Source organism: Molossus molossus, unplaced genomic scaffold (genome assembly GCF_014108415.1).
Source record: "Molossus molossus isolate mMolMol1 unplaced genomic scaffold, mMolMol1.p scaffold_m16_p_3, whole genome shotgun sequence".
In the NCBI taxonomy this organism is placed as follows: Eukaryota; Metazoa; Chordata; class Mammalia; order Chiroptera; family Molossidae; genus Molossus; species Molossus molossus.
In genome coordinates, this window is record NW_023425366.1 from 12671287 (window position 1) to 12684488 (window position 13202).

At 40.9% G+C, this 13202-nt stretch overlaps 1 pseudogene; it reads right to left on the reverse strand.

Annotated features, from left to right (window-relative positions):
* Nucleotides 1–877: 877 nt before the first annotated feature.
* The window catches only part of LOC118641558, a 41957-nt pseudogene continuing 29632 nt past the window's right edge, over nt 878–13202 (reverse strand).

The window sequence follows — 13202 nt, forward strand, 5'->3', positions numbered from 1 at the left end:
CCCGAGGACATTTTCCATTTTTTGTTCAGGTAGAGTGGGAGGGGGAGAGAGGAAGAGAGAGAGAGAGAGAGAAACATCAACGTGAAAGGGACACATCGAGTGGCTGCCACCCGCACAACCAACCAGGGCCAGGGACGAACCGCAACCAATGTCCTTCACCCAAGGACATTTTTGCATTTATCTTCAGATAGAGTGAGAGAGAGAGAGAGGGAGGAAGAGAGAGAGAGAAACATTGATGTGAGAGAGACACATTGACTGCCCTTAGTGGAAACCGAACCTGGGTCTCTCTGGACTGCAGGCTGACGCTCTAACCGCTGAGCCAAACCGGCCAGGGCTTATTTTTTTTTTAGATAGAAAACCAAGCAGCTTTTAGCCATTATTAATACTGAATCCCTTTAGTTTTATCAGTCTACAAAATTGCTATATTTTTTAGGGTTAGAGTTAGGGTTAAAAAAGTTTAAAACTCTTTATGCATTTTTTATAGCCACACCTGATTGGCTTGTTTTATTGGAGAAGGGGACATAGAGTTAACAATGTGAAGACAGTTGGGACCTGAGGCTGGGAAAAGCACCCTCTCTTCCCCATACATGCCCACTGCCCCCAGTAAAATATAAGCAACTATGGGCGAGCAGCTGAGACAGCGACTGGGGACAGGGGCCCGAGACATGGAACTTGAGGGCAGCAGAAGAGACCATGCATGTGCTGGGAGTCCCAGAGGTAGTGGCTATAGAGTAACATGGGTACAAAGCCTGTATAAACATAGAGAGATACGTTGTTTGCTTTTTCCCCTTCTCTTCCTTCTGCTCCATGCTGCTTGCCGTGGTCCCAGCTCCTCTTTCCACACAAGGACGAAAGGAAGGGGATGATGAGCAAGTCATCACCGAATTGCAGTCAGACCCACATCCATTAGCTTCTGGGTCTTCTGCACTATTCGGGATTCTTTAAATGTTTGCTAAGTGCTTGGGGGTCCTTCTGCATCTGTTCCAGGATGAGATGCATGGCTGAGTCACTCATGATCTGCTACACCTCAGGGTTGGCCATGGCCTGTCGCTTCACATCTTCGGGGCTGTCGTGTCAGTTGTACTGGGCCGTCGTACAGTGTTGGTAACCATCTGCTGCCTCCTTACAGTTGGGGTCCAGCTCTAGTGCCTTCTGGTAGACATCCATAGCTTTTGTGTAGTCTTCAGTGCTTCTAGGGCAGCTGCTCTCTGTGTATAACCCTTGATGAAGATGAGCTCTCGCTGGCTACATTCCTCGTAGTCCTTGAGCGCCAGCTGAAACTCCGGGAGTTTGGCGTAGCAGACAGCTCAATTGCTGCACAATTTGGCATCTCTTGGGTTCCGTTTGATAGCTTCTGTATAATGCTTCATGGCTTGGGGATAGTCCCTTTCTGGAAACACTCATTGCCTTTGTTCTTCTCCAAAGCCAGGCCGGGGTATACGTAGGCCAGCCGCTCTTGCTCCTTCAAGATTTTCTCTGCCTGTTGGCATTTCTTGAGCACATTTGGTGTTCGGTGCTCTGCCAGAGACTTGTAAAAATGGATGGCATCCTTGTATTTTTCTTCTTTGAATTAGGAATTGCCAATTTGCGCGTAAGCTCTGGCAATCTGTCGATAGTCTTAGCGGTTTTCTCACCCCACTTCAGTGGCCTTGCATAGCTCCTGGCATTTACTGTAGTTGCCCTTTTCGAAGTACACAGCTGCTTGACTGGTCATGTAAGTCATGTTGGTGGGGTCCATGTCCTTGGCGCTATCATAGTGCTTCAGGGCTGTGTCAAAGTCTTTCTTCTGTAGGCGTCGTTCACCAACTCTTGTTCTGTCAGTGCCTGCTTCTTCTTCTCCATTGGCTCTGGCTGGTCTCCTTTTTGGGAGGAGGTGGTGGTGGAGGTGTTCCAGCTTCCTCCTCCTCATCCATTCCTTCCAGATCAAATCCAAGGAGGACACTGAGAGCCATGATCCGAGCATCTTGCAGTTTCATGTCCAGGTCAGACGGCTTGTTTCGTAGTTGCTCTATTAGTACCCGGTCGGTAGGATTATTGAGCAACACCCTTGTCCTGGGATCACTCTCCAACCTCTGGTACAGATTGGGCATGTTGAAAGGGTTCATACATTTCCTCTCTGCCAACCGGGCCTCCATATTCTGTAAACCCTTTGTGAGCTGAGGGTTATCTGCTTCATGTTTTAACCCTTCCTCCTAGGTCTGCTTGGCTTCTTCAAATCGGTTTAAGAACTCGAGAGCTACTGTTTTCATGAATAACCCTTGCCCCAGTCAGGCTTTAAGTCAACAGTTTTGCAACCATCCTCATAGGCCTCTGGTAGTCTTCCTGTTTGGCGCAGGCCGCGGAGCGATTGCTGCACAGCACATGGTTCTGGGGATCTAACCGAATTGCCTCGGAGTAGCACTGTAATGTGTCGTCGATGTTGCCGGCACTCAGGGCCTATTGCCCTTCTCTTTCAGCTCATTTACCAGTCTCGACGTGGCTGCTCCTTTAATTTTGTAGTTGTAGGACTTCCAGTCAACTCGACTTCAGGCAGTTCTGAATGATGGTTGTTTTGTAGTTTAGTTGTAATTTTGATGTGTTATTTTAATCAGTGAAAAACTTTTTTTTTTTTTTTTTTTTTTTTTATCCTCACCCGAGGACATTTTTCCAATTTTTGTACAGATAGAGTGGGAGGGAGAGAGAGGGAGAGAGAGAGAGAGAGAAACATCGATGTGAAAGGGACACATCGAGTGGCTGCCACCCGCACGACCAACCAGGGCCGGGGACAAACTGCAACCGAAGTACGTGCCCTTAGCGGGAACCGAACCCGGGTCTCTCTGGACCGCAGACCGACGCTCTAACCGCTGAGCCAAACCGGCCAGGGCAATCAGTGAAAAACTTTTTAAAAAGTAAAATATTTTTTAAAATTAAAAATGCTGTATTTTATTTCTGTGATTGATGCTGTAGTATATTCTATTTATTTATTTTTTTATCGTCACCTGAGGATATTTTTCCATATTTTGTACAGACAGAGTGGGAGGGAGAGAGAGGAAGGGAGAGAGAGAGAGAAACATCCCGCACGACCAACCAGGGCCGGGGACAAACTGCAACCGAAGTACGTGCCCTTAGCGGGAACCGAGCCCGGGTCTCTCCAGACCGCAGGCCGACGCTCTAACCGCTGAGCCAAACCGGCCAGGGCTGTAGTGTATTCTAAACAGAAGGGAATGTGTGTGTGTGTGTGTGTGTGTGTGTGTGTGTTACATTTACAATTTTGTGAAACTACTTTTTGCTGTTTTCTCCTGGGAGAGACTTTTATGTTCTAGGTAGAGCTCTGAGCATAGTCTTATTTTTCTTATTTATAATTTTATTTATTTATTTATTTATTTATTTATTTATTTATTTATTTATTGTTAATCCTCACCTAAGGATACCTTTCCATTGATTTTTAGATAGAGTGGAAGGGAGTAAGGGAAGGAGAGAGGAGAGAGAGAGAGAGAGAGATAGAGAGATAGAGAGATTGATTAGTTGCTTCCCACATATTGATTAGTTGCTTCCCACATGACCCAGGCACATGCCCTTGACCCGGAATCGAACCCTTGATACTTGGGTCTGTGAGCTGACACTTCAACCACTGAGCCAACCTGGCCAGGATTATCATTTTATTTTTTTCAATAAAAGTATTAATTTGGTGTAGCATAAACAGTTATACCAACAGCCAAGATGGCTAAGAAAGAAAGCCACTGTTTACATTGTCTTTCTTAGTAAGTGTTATGTTTACTTTGGCTGAATTGCTCCTTTGGCAAATTACCATTTTTTGCTACATTTTTTCCATGTAGAAAGTGATATATAATTGTAAAGGAGTGAAGACAATTTTGACTTATAAATCTTAAGTCAAATTCTGAGATGAATGTTATGATTAACTATCTTATTTCTTTAGTTTATTTTATAAATATCTTCAAAATAAACTATGTTTAAATTCACAGAATTAAAGTAAACATTGAAGGCAGGAAGTCCATACAGTAAACTAAATTATTATTAATGCTTAGTTGTCAAAATGCCTTTATAATTTGAATAATACTTATTTCAGATGTTCTCCCAGCATCTGATTTTAATTTTTGCATGATCCTCTACACCTGATGTGTTCGAACAACCAGATTTGTAGAATGAAAAAAATTGAGTGTGTGAACAATTTTGCTCAAATATTACCACTAAAAGAAGATTTCTCCAAATGTCTGGCTAAGTAATCTGAAGGGGCGGGTCTGGGGAGAAAAGGACTTCTGGACATAAGCACGTGCTGGAGGGATGGGAGAAAAACAGGGTCTAGCATGTGATGCAAGTGATATGATTCAGCTCACTTATTTAATTTGATGATTTAAAACTGTGATAAGAGGCAGGCAAAACATGGTGTCAAATTCGAAACCAAGTGTGGTGATCTGCCTAGTTTTCAACTTGTTGCTTGCCGACGAAAACACTTTTCCACAAGTAAAACTGATGAGCAGATGGTGCTAATAAGGCCAATTAAGTGCTAAGCTCTGAAAATGTTTTTGTTGAGTGACATCTTCAGACTGGTTTCTGCTAACAGACATCTTAAACCATGTGTTTCTAAGGTGCAGTAGTATGAATACTTACGGTCACTGGAATGTTTGCTTTCAAAAATACAGACTAGAGAAACATCTGTAACAACAACAACAAACAACAACAACAACAACAACAACAACAAAAAGAATACAGACTCCCTCAGCCTCTGTGGCTCAGTTGGTTGAGGTCCTCTCATATGAGGAGGTCGCCCATTCTATTCCGGGTCAGGGCACATGCCTGGGTTTTGGGCTCGAATCCCAATCCCAGTAGGGGACGTGCAGGAGGCAGCTCATCGATGTTTCTGTTTCTCCCTTTCCCTTCTTCTCTCTGAAATCAATAAAAATATGTTGAAAACAAAAAAGAATACAGACTAGGATGAGACAAATAAAAGTCCTTTGCCCCAGTTCCAAAGACAGTATATAAAGTTGAATGGTGAGATTTGAACCCTTTAAGACTCTGGGGGACTCAGTGTAGGTCACCAGTTTCCAGTAACTTGTGCATGAAGAAATTGTCTCTAGTCTGCAATGTAAAGCAAATATACTAAAAAACAAAAACAAACAAGTAATGGATTTCAAGGACTGGTGCCCTTTCCCGTTCCTTCTTAACTTTTTACTTTCTTATTTTTTATTCTGGTAGTTTGGAAGTTATTGATCCTATTCTTTTATTGATTTCTATATACATCTTTTATTTGAACTACAGGTAAACAATTGAATTAATCATAATACATTATCATCATTGATCCATAAATGATTCTTTTTTGTTTTACTTTTTATTTTTAACATTTATTTTTATTTACCCTCATCCCCAAGAGGAAGGTATGGTGAACATTTACCCAAGCCAAGAACCAAAATACTACCAATAATTTATATATTCCTATATTTTCTCCCCATCTCCCTGCCTGTCTCCTTCCCTCATGTATATATTGCCTTCTCCTTGTATATGTGCATCTCCAAATTTCTCCTTTTTTTTGGTTAATCCTCACCTGAGAATATTTTTCCATTCATTTTTAGATAGAGATAGAGTGGAAGGGAGGGAAGAAGGGAGGGAGGGAAAGAGAGAGAGAGAGAGAGAGAGAATCATTGATGTGAGAGAGACACATTGACTAGTTGCCTCCTGCATGACCTCGACCAGGGCTGGGGATCAAACCTGTAACCCAGGTATGTGCCCTTGACCGGAAATTGAACCCTCGACCCTTTGGTCCGTGAGCTGAAGTTCTAACCAATGAGCCAACCTGGCCAGGGCTAACTTTCTCTTTAAAAAAAAAAAAATATTTATTTTTTATTGATTTTTAGAGAGGAAGGGAGAGGGAAAGAGAGATGGAAACATCAATGAGAGAGAACATTGATTGGCCACCTCCTGCATGCCCCCCACTGAGGATCAGGCCCACAACCTGGGCATGTGCCCTGATCAGGAGTTGAACCGGCGACCTCTTGGTGCATGGGTCCACGCTCAACCACTGAGCCACACCGGCTAGGCAAATTTCTCATTTTTATAAGAACACCTGTCATATTGGGTTAGGGCCCACCCTAATGACCTCATTTAAACTTGATTACATCTGTAAAGATTCTATTCCCCAAATAAGGTCACATTCTGAAGTACTGGAGGTTAGGACTTCAACATATAAATTTTGGGGCTGGGGGGTGGGCGGGGGAGACAATTCAACCTATAACCAGAGAGCTTACTTTTTTTTTTTTTACTATCAAGTTAACAGTGAGCCAGTTGAAAAGTTCAAAGAGGACTTGGTTCAAGTCCCTTCCCAGAAAGAAAAGTGACTGAAGGGAAAAAAAGGAGTAATGGGAAAAAATATATTTGATAGTGAACATTTACAATTTTTGCCTGTCTAGAATTTTTTTTTTTTCCTTTTGGTAATATTTTCTTGATTTCACTCGATGTGTGGTTACACTGGGGGCTGAAACAGTTATTTTATTCTTCTATACCAGTGATTTCCAACCTTTTTAATAGAATGGCACACATAAACTAATTACTAAAATTCTGCTGCACACCAAAATATATAGTTTTTGCAGATCTGGCAAAAAAAAAGAAAAAGGTATAATTTTGATTTATTCACACCACACAGATACTGTGTTTGCTGTTGTAATTTTTAAATTTTATTTGACACTCTAGGGAAAAAAGGTCAGTGCCCCTGACTAAATAGTCAGGTATAGCATGTTTTAAAAATTCCTGCAGCACCGCAGTGTGTCTGCCACAGCACACCGGTTGAAAATCACTGTCCTGCCCGGCTGGTGTGGCTCACTGGTTGAACGTTGACCCATGCAACGAGAGGTTGCCGGTTCAATTCCTGGTCAGGGCACATGCCCAGGTTGTGGACCAAATCCCCAGTAGGGGGCAAGTAGGAGTTGGCCAATTGATGTTTCTCTCTCCCTCTCCCTCTCTAAAATCAATAAAGAAAAAAAAATTTTTTTAAAGAAAGAGAATCATTGTCCTATGGCTGAGTTATTGGACTAGGGATGACCTCATAACCTAACATGGGCCAATCTTAACATCTGAGAATGCTACTTGGGACTTTTGTTGGAGTTCTTACAAGAGCGGTATGCTCTGTCTCCTGGGGTTGCTGGTGGCCAACTTTAACACTTCTTGTGGAGAACCTAATTCAACATGGAGAGAGTAGAACTGAAAGACGAAGAGAGGAAAAATGATAACAATATCACGTTGAGTTTTTAGATTCACTTATGCCTCAGATTCACCCTTTGAACTTCCAAGGTATATAAGCTGATACATGTCCTTTTTGGTCTAGGTTAGGCTCCTGTTATTAATGAATGCTCATTCAGTTTTATAGGAAAGAGGCAATTACAGAAGTGAAATAATTTGCCACATGTTTCAAGTGAGCACACAGTTAACAGGATACTTCTAAGTCTTCCTAAAAAGAGCTGATATGTTGCCTCACTCCATTTTCTCTTTCACTGGGTTCTTAAAGGCCTCGCTTTTTGACTCCTTTTTAATTATTTTTACTGTGTGTTTTCCTATACTTATAATCAAGTATATTAAAACAACTAGATCTTAATTATTTCAACCACTAAAGAAAAATGGTAGGTTTGTGATTTGTTGAAGTGCTAATTATCACTACAATGACAATCATTGTACATGTATCAAATTAACATGTTATATACCTTAAATTTACACAATGTTATATGTTATACTTCAAATATATTTCAATTTTAAAAAGTGATTAAAGGGGGAAAATAATAAAAAGAATATATAACATGTTTTAAAATTAAAGTTTGGTCCGGCTGGTGTGGCTCATTGGGTGAGCATCGACCCATGCACCAAGAGGCTGCCGGTTTGATTCCTGGTCAGGGCACATGCCCAGGTTGTGGGCCCGATCCCCAGTGAGGGGCATGCAGGAGGAGGCCAGTAAATGTTCTCTCTCATCGATGTTTCTATCTCTCTCTCCCTCTCCCTTCCTCTCTTTCTAAAATCAATAAAGAAAAAAAATTTTTTAATTAAATTAAAGTTTGTACATTGTGCATTCGTTCACCAAATCTTCAGTGGAGCCCAGTTCCTTCCTTTGAGTTTTGGTCCCTGATTGAATTTTTGAAAAAAATTTTTTTGGCATTGATCACACTCTCATTTATATCATCTTCAGTTTTATGGTTTCCATTTCATTAACATGGAGAGAGACTGTAAAGACATTGGATTATATAATTATAATAACTAGTACAACTGGCATCGACAGACTTGGAGACAGAAACGAAACCTTGGTTAGCATAAAATTCACATGCAGAAGCAGAAGTTCCCAGCTTTCCTAGCCTTTCAGAGCCTGTGGGCCTCAGTCAGTATGTTTTACTTTTAGAGAATTCATTTGAAACACTATGTATTTTATGTAAAAAAGTAAAGTCAAAAGAAAACACAGTGTAATCACAGAAAAAAAACAAAGTACAACAGAAATTTTAAAGTAAAATGGCACAGAATAAGTTGACAAAGCGACATACTATAAAGAGTTGAGTTATGCCCTGGCTGGTTCGGCTCATTGGTTAGAGTGTTGGCCCGAGGACCAGAGAGTCCCGGGTTCGGTTCCCGCTACGGGCACGTACCTCGGTTACAGTTTGACCCGGCCCTGGTTGGGGTCATGTGGATGGCAACCACTCAATGTGTCTCTCTCACATTGATGTTTCTCTCTCTCTCTTCCTCCTTCTCTCCCTCCCACTCTATTTGAAGATAAATGCAAAAAAGTCCTCACCTGAGGATAAAAAAAAAAAAAGAGTTGAATTATAATTGTGAAAGAAACAAGTATTACCTTAGTAAAATATTAACCCCATCAGCATATTAAAATGGTTCATATGATCTCAGGGGAAAGAACAATCCATATTTCAGACTTTAAATTACTAATCCTAAATTCAGAAACACTAATTTCCACATATTGCAAAAGCAATGACTGTATCACTGAATATTTTAGTCAAGTAATAAAAACAAGAACATGCTATCTATATTATCAATTCTTCCACTTTGGTTATACAGTCTCTGCACTAATGTATGTGTACATTTGAATATTTTCAACTATTGGAGGTTATATGGCAGAGTTTTAGCTTTAAAATTTCTTGTGGAGTTACATAAAAGAAAAGCAATAGATCTTGCATGAACAGCTAATTTATCATTTTTATCAATCTCTGTGGGAACTCCCAGGAAATATAATGATGTACTTAGACTAAGAACTTGCTATATTTCATATGAATACAGAAGGGAGCTAACTATTCATGAAATTTCTTGGAAGACTGTCTATGCCCTAAAAGGTACAAAACTGGTAAAATACATATTTATCTAGCTTGTGTAATTTTCATAGCTGAATTCGAGAGTGATAAAATATACATTGTTTTAGTGAATAATGTTGCTATTACTTTCTACCTTAATTGTACAATTACAGTTGACCCTTGAACAACATGAGTTTGGTTCACTTACACTTGGATTTTTTTTCAATAAATATATAATCAGCCCTCCCTATCCCCAGGTTTGGCATCCTTGGACTTAACCAACTGAAGATTGAAATGGTTGGTTGAATTTGAGATTCAAAAGGCTGATTATATACATTGTTCTATGCCATTTTGTACAAGGGACTTGAACATCCATAGATTTGGGTATTGGGGGTTGGTCTTTGAACCATTCCCCTGTAGATACTAAGGGATGACCGAGTTTTGGGGGAGTCAAAAGTTATACACGAATTTTTGACCACGGGAGAAAACCTCATATTGTTCAAGGGTCAACTGTACTTATTCTGATAGTATAAAGTGTCTCTTCTCATGAAGAGATAAAGCAAGGAGAGTGGAGTCCATTTATGCATATTCTAACATATCTAGAAGATTATGCCACACAAAAATTGAACAAAAATGAAAAAAACTTCAGTAAATTGTCTTTGTGTTTTGTCTAATTATCTATCTAATTGTATCCCCCAATAACAAGTAGGTAAAGCTTCAATATAGTGGAATTTTTATGTAGATGTGTCACTGTATTTACTTTTGTGCATATTTTTATGGCAAAATATAGAGAACATAAAAGTCACCATTTAAACTATTTTGAAGTGCACAATTCAGTGGCCTTCACTATATTCAGTGTTGTACAACCATCTCTACTATCCACTTCCAGAACTTTTTCATCCTCTTAAACAGACACTTTATATACATTAAAATAATAACTCCCAATTTCCCTCACCCGTAGTCCCTGGTAATCTGTATTATACTTTCTGTCCCTATGAACTTGCCTATTTTATTTTATTTATTTATTTTTTAATCCTCACCCAAGGACATTTTTCCATTTTTTTGTTCAGATACAGCGGGAGGGAGAGAGAGGAAGAGAGACAGAGAGACAGAGAAACATTGACGTGAAAGGAATCCATGGAGTGGCCACCACCTGCATGACCCAACCAGGACCGGGGACAAACTGCAACCCAGGTACATGCCCTTAGGGGGAACCAAACCTGGGTCTCCCGGGACCGCAGGCCAACGCCCTAACCGCTGAGCCAAACCGGCCAGGGCTGAACTTGCCTATTTTAAATATCTTTTTTTAAGTGGGATCATACACTATTTGTCCTTTTGTGTCTGACATATTTCATGTAGATGTAACATAATCTTTTCTGATAAATATATAAATATATATATATATATATATGAATTTTTGTTCATTCATCTGCTGATGAACACTTGGGTTATTTCCTCCTTTTAACTCTTGTGAATAATGCTATTATGAATATTGGTATATAAGTTCTGAGTTCTAGCTTTCAAGTCTTTTGTTCATATACTTTGGAATAAAATGGCTGGTCCTACAGTGGTTTTGTGTTAAATTTCTTAGGAACCACCATAGTGTTTTCGCAGCGGCAGCACCATTCCACACTCCCACTAGCGATGCACAGCGTTCCCGTTTCTTCACATCCTCACCAACACTTGTTGTTTTCCATTTTTTAAAAATGGTATTCCTCCTAATTGGTGTGAGTGGTATATTTCACTGTGGCTTTGATTTGAATCTCCCTAATGATTAGTGATGTTGATGTTGAACGTGTTTTCATGTGGTTATCGGCCATTTGTATATTTTCAGCTAGTCCAGTTTGTTTGGCCTGGGCTGGGGGATGGAGGTGACTCAGGTTTCACTCTGAGGCTTCTGAGCCATGATTAGGCCACAGTGGACTCTGGCAGCTGCAGTCACCTGTTCATTATTATCACTAGACATGGGAGCACCAAAAGATGCTCTCATGAATCCTTTGAATTGCAAACATAATTCTGCCTCGTTTCCCATGGTGACCAGAATCTGTTTTCTTTAACTGGCACGAGGAGCCCAAAGTGACCAGGTAGCATTCATAGCTTCAAATTTAGCAAAATTCTTATTGTGGACTCTAGTAAAAGTGTTCTCTTGAGAATGATAGTCTAATCCGACAAAAAGTTTCAGAGGAGGGAAGTACAAAATGTGAAAACATGTCACTGGTAATGATGGTGAAAAGGAAGAATCTCACTTCTACCTCTTGTTTTCTGAATCTGTGTATTGCAGCCACTGGGGACATAGCACCATGTATAAGTCATTGAGTCAAAGCTTTCACCACAATTTTGGGACTGTTCTTCCCCACCCCTCCTAGAATGTTATCCTTGAATTGGAGAATTACCTGAGCTATAAAAGGTATTTAGCCATCCAATAAGCTAGATGCTTTGGAGTAAATGGGTATGTGAAAAAACCAGCTCTCGTGCTCAATGACATACACTTTTGTCATAAAATGGGGTTCCTTGTTAGAAGTAATGTGTCGATTGCTGTGCTGATAGACCAGTCACTCTATAAACCTCTGAAACTATCTCCTTGACCCCAACCAAGATAGTGAGTCAGAAATAATAGTGCAGTCTAGAGAAAACGCAGTGAGTGACTAGTGTCTCCATCAATACTTAAATAATCCAGGAATAAAGGTCTCCATCAGCTCCCTGTGAATTTGACCTCTTTATTCCCTATGGAACCTTTCAAATAAAAACCATTTCAGGCTCCCACTACAATCATTATAGTTAATATTACCACCATTAATTACCACGGCTACTGCATATACCAGAAGTTCATTTTCCACCTGCGTTTCATCTTAATCTCTCACACCTGAGTCTTAGGAAGTGAATGGGGTCTTCTTATTATTTATAAGTGATTCAGTTTCAAAATCGCAACTGAAGGGCCTGTTTTTAAGGGCTACTCCTGTTACCAGTTGTCTTGGTTTAGTGTCTTACGTCATGTGTCCTAGGAAATGTACTCTGAAGTGGATGTTACATGCAGGAGGTTTACTGGGGGGATTCTTGAGAACAACACCTATACAGGAGTGAGGAAAGCAGAATGGAGTGGAGGAAGAAGTTGAACTATGATGCAGCTCCAACAAAGGGTTTGACGGATCCCATGGAAATCTGTGGAGCTGGGCTTGACCTTCAGAGATGCCTCAAATTGAGGCAAGGCTACTTCACCCCCAAGTCTACTATTCATTGCGTTAGGCTGTGGGAGGGGCTGTCAGCTTGGGTGAAACAGCTCCCTTTGGCCAGGGCAACACCCTGAAAGGTCCTCAGCTGTGAACCATGGACAGACAACAACCCCAGTGGGGGGATCCCGATGGCGCACCATGGCATTTACTACATTTAAAGAGAAAACAGAGTTGGGACAAATCCTGTGCTGCAGATACTCTATTTGCAAAGTGATCCCAGGGAGCAAGAGTGGGGACAGGAGAACGAAAAGGGAGGACGCAAAACCAGTACAAAGATGTGCTCTTCAGTGGGTTGCTGCTTCGGAAGACTGCTTCTCAGTTCCGTGGGATCTTCTGAGGGGCCGTGGGAAACTGGAGAAGTTCCCACCTGGGGAAAAAAGAGAGCAGCATTTATCAACTGGCTCCCATTGATCACGGGCGGAGCCGTAGGCATTAAACTTCCCCGTGCGTCTGGGTTTCCCACGCATGAGTGCTGGGAATGCCACGAAAAGGTGCTATGGGGTTGCACCTGGATGGAGCTTGCAGAAGTCAGCAAGGAACAGGTCACCTCAGAGCAGAGTGGAGTTGAAAGGATCCACAAAAGGTATCTAGCTCTGCTAGAAATATCTGGCAGGCTTTAAAATGTAAACACTTTATGATCCACAAATTTTGCTTACAGGAATTTTTACTATGGAAATTTGTGCTTCTAGAGGCAAATATCTATGTGAAC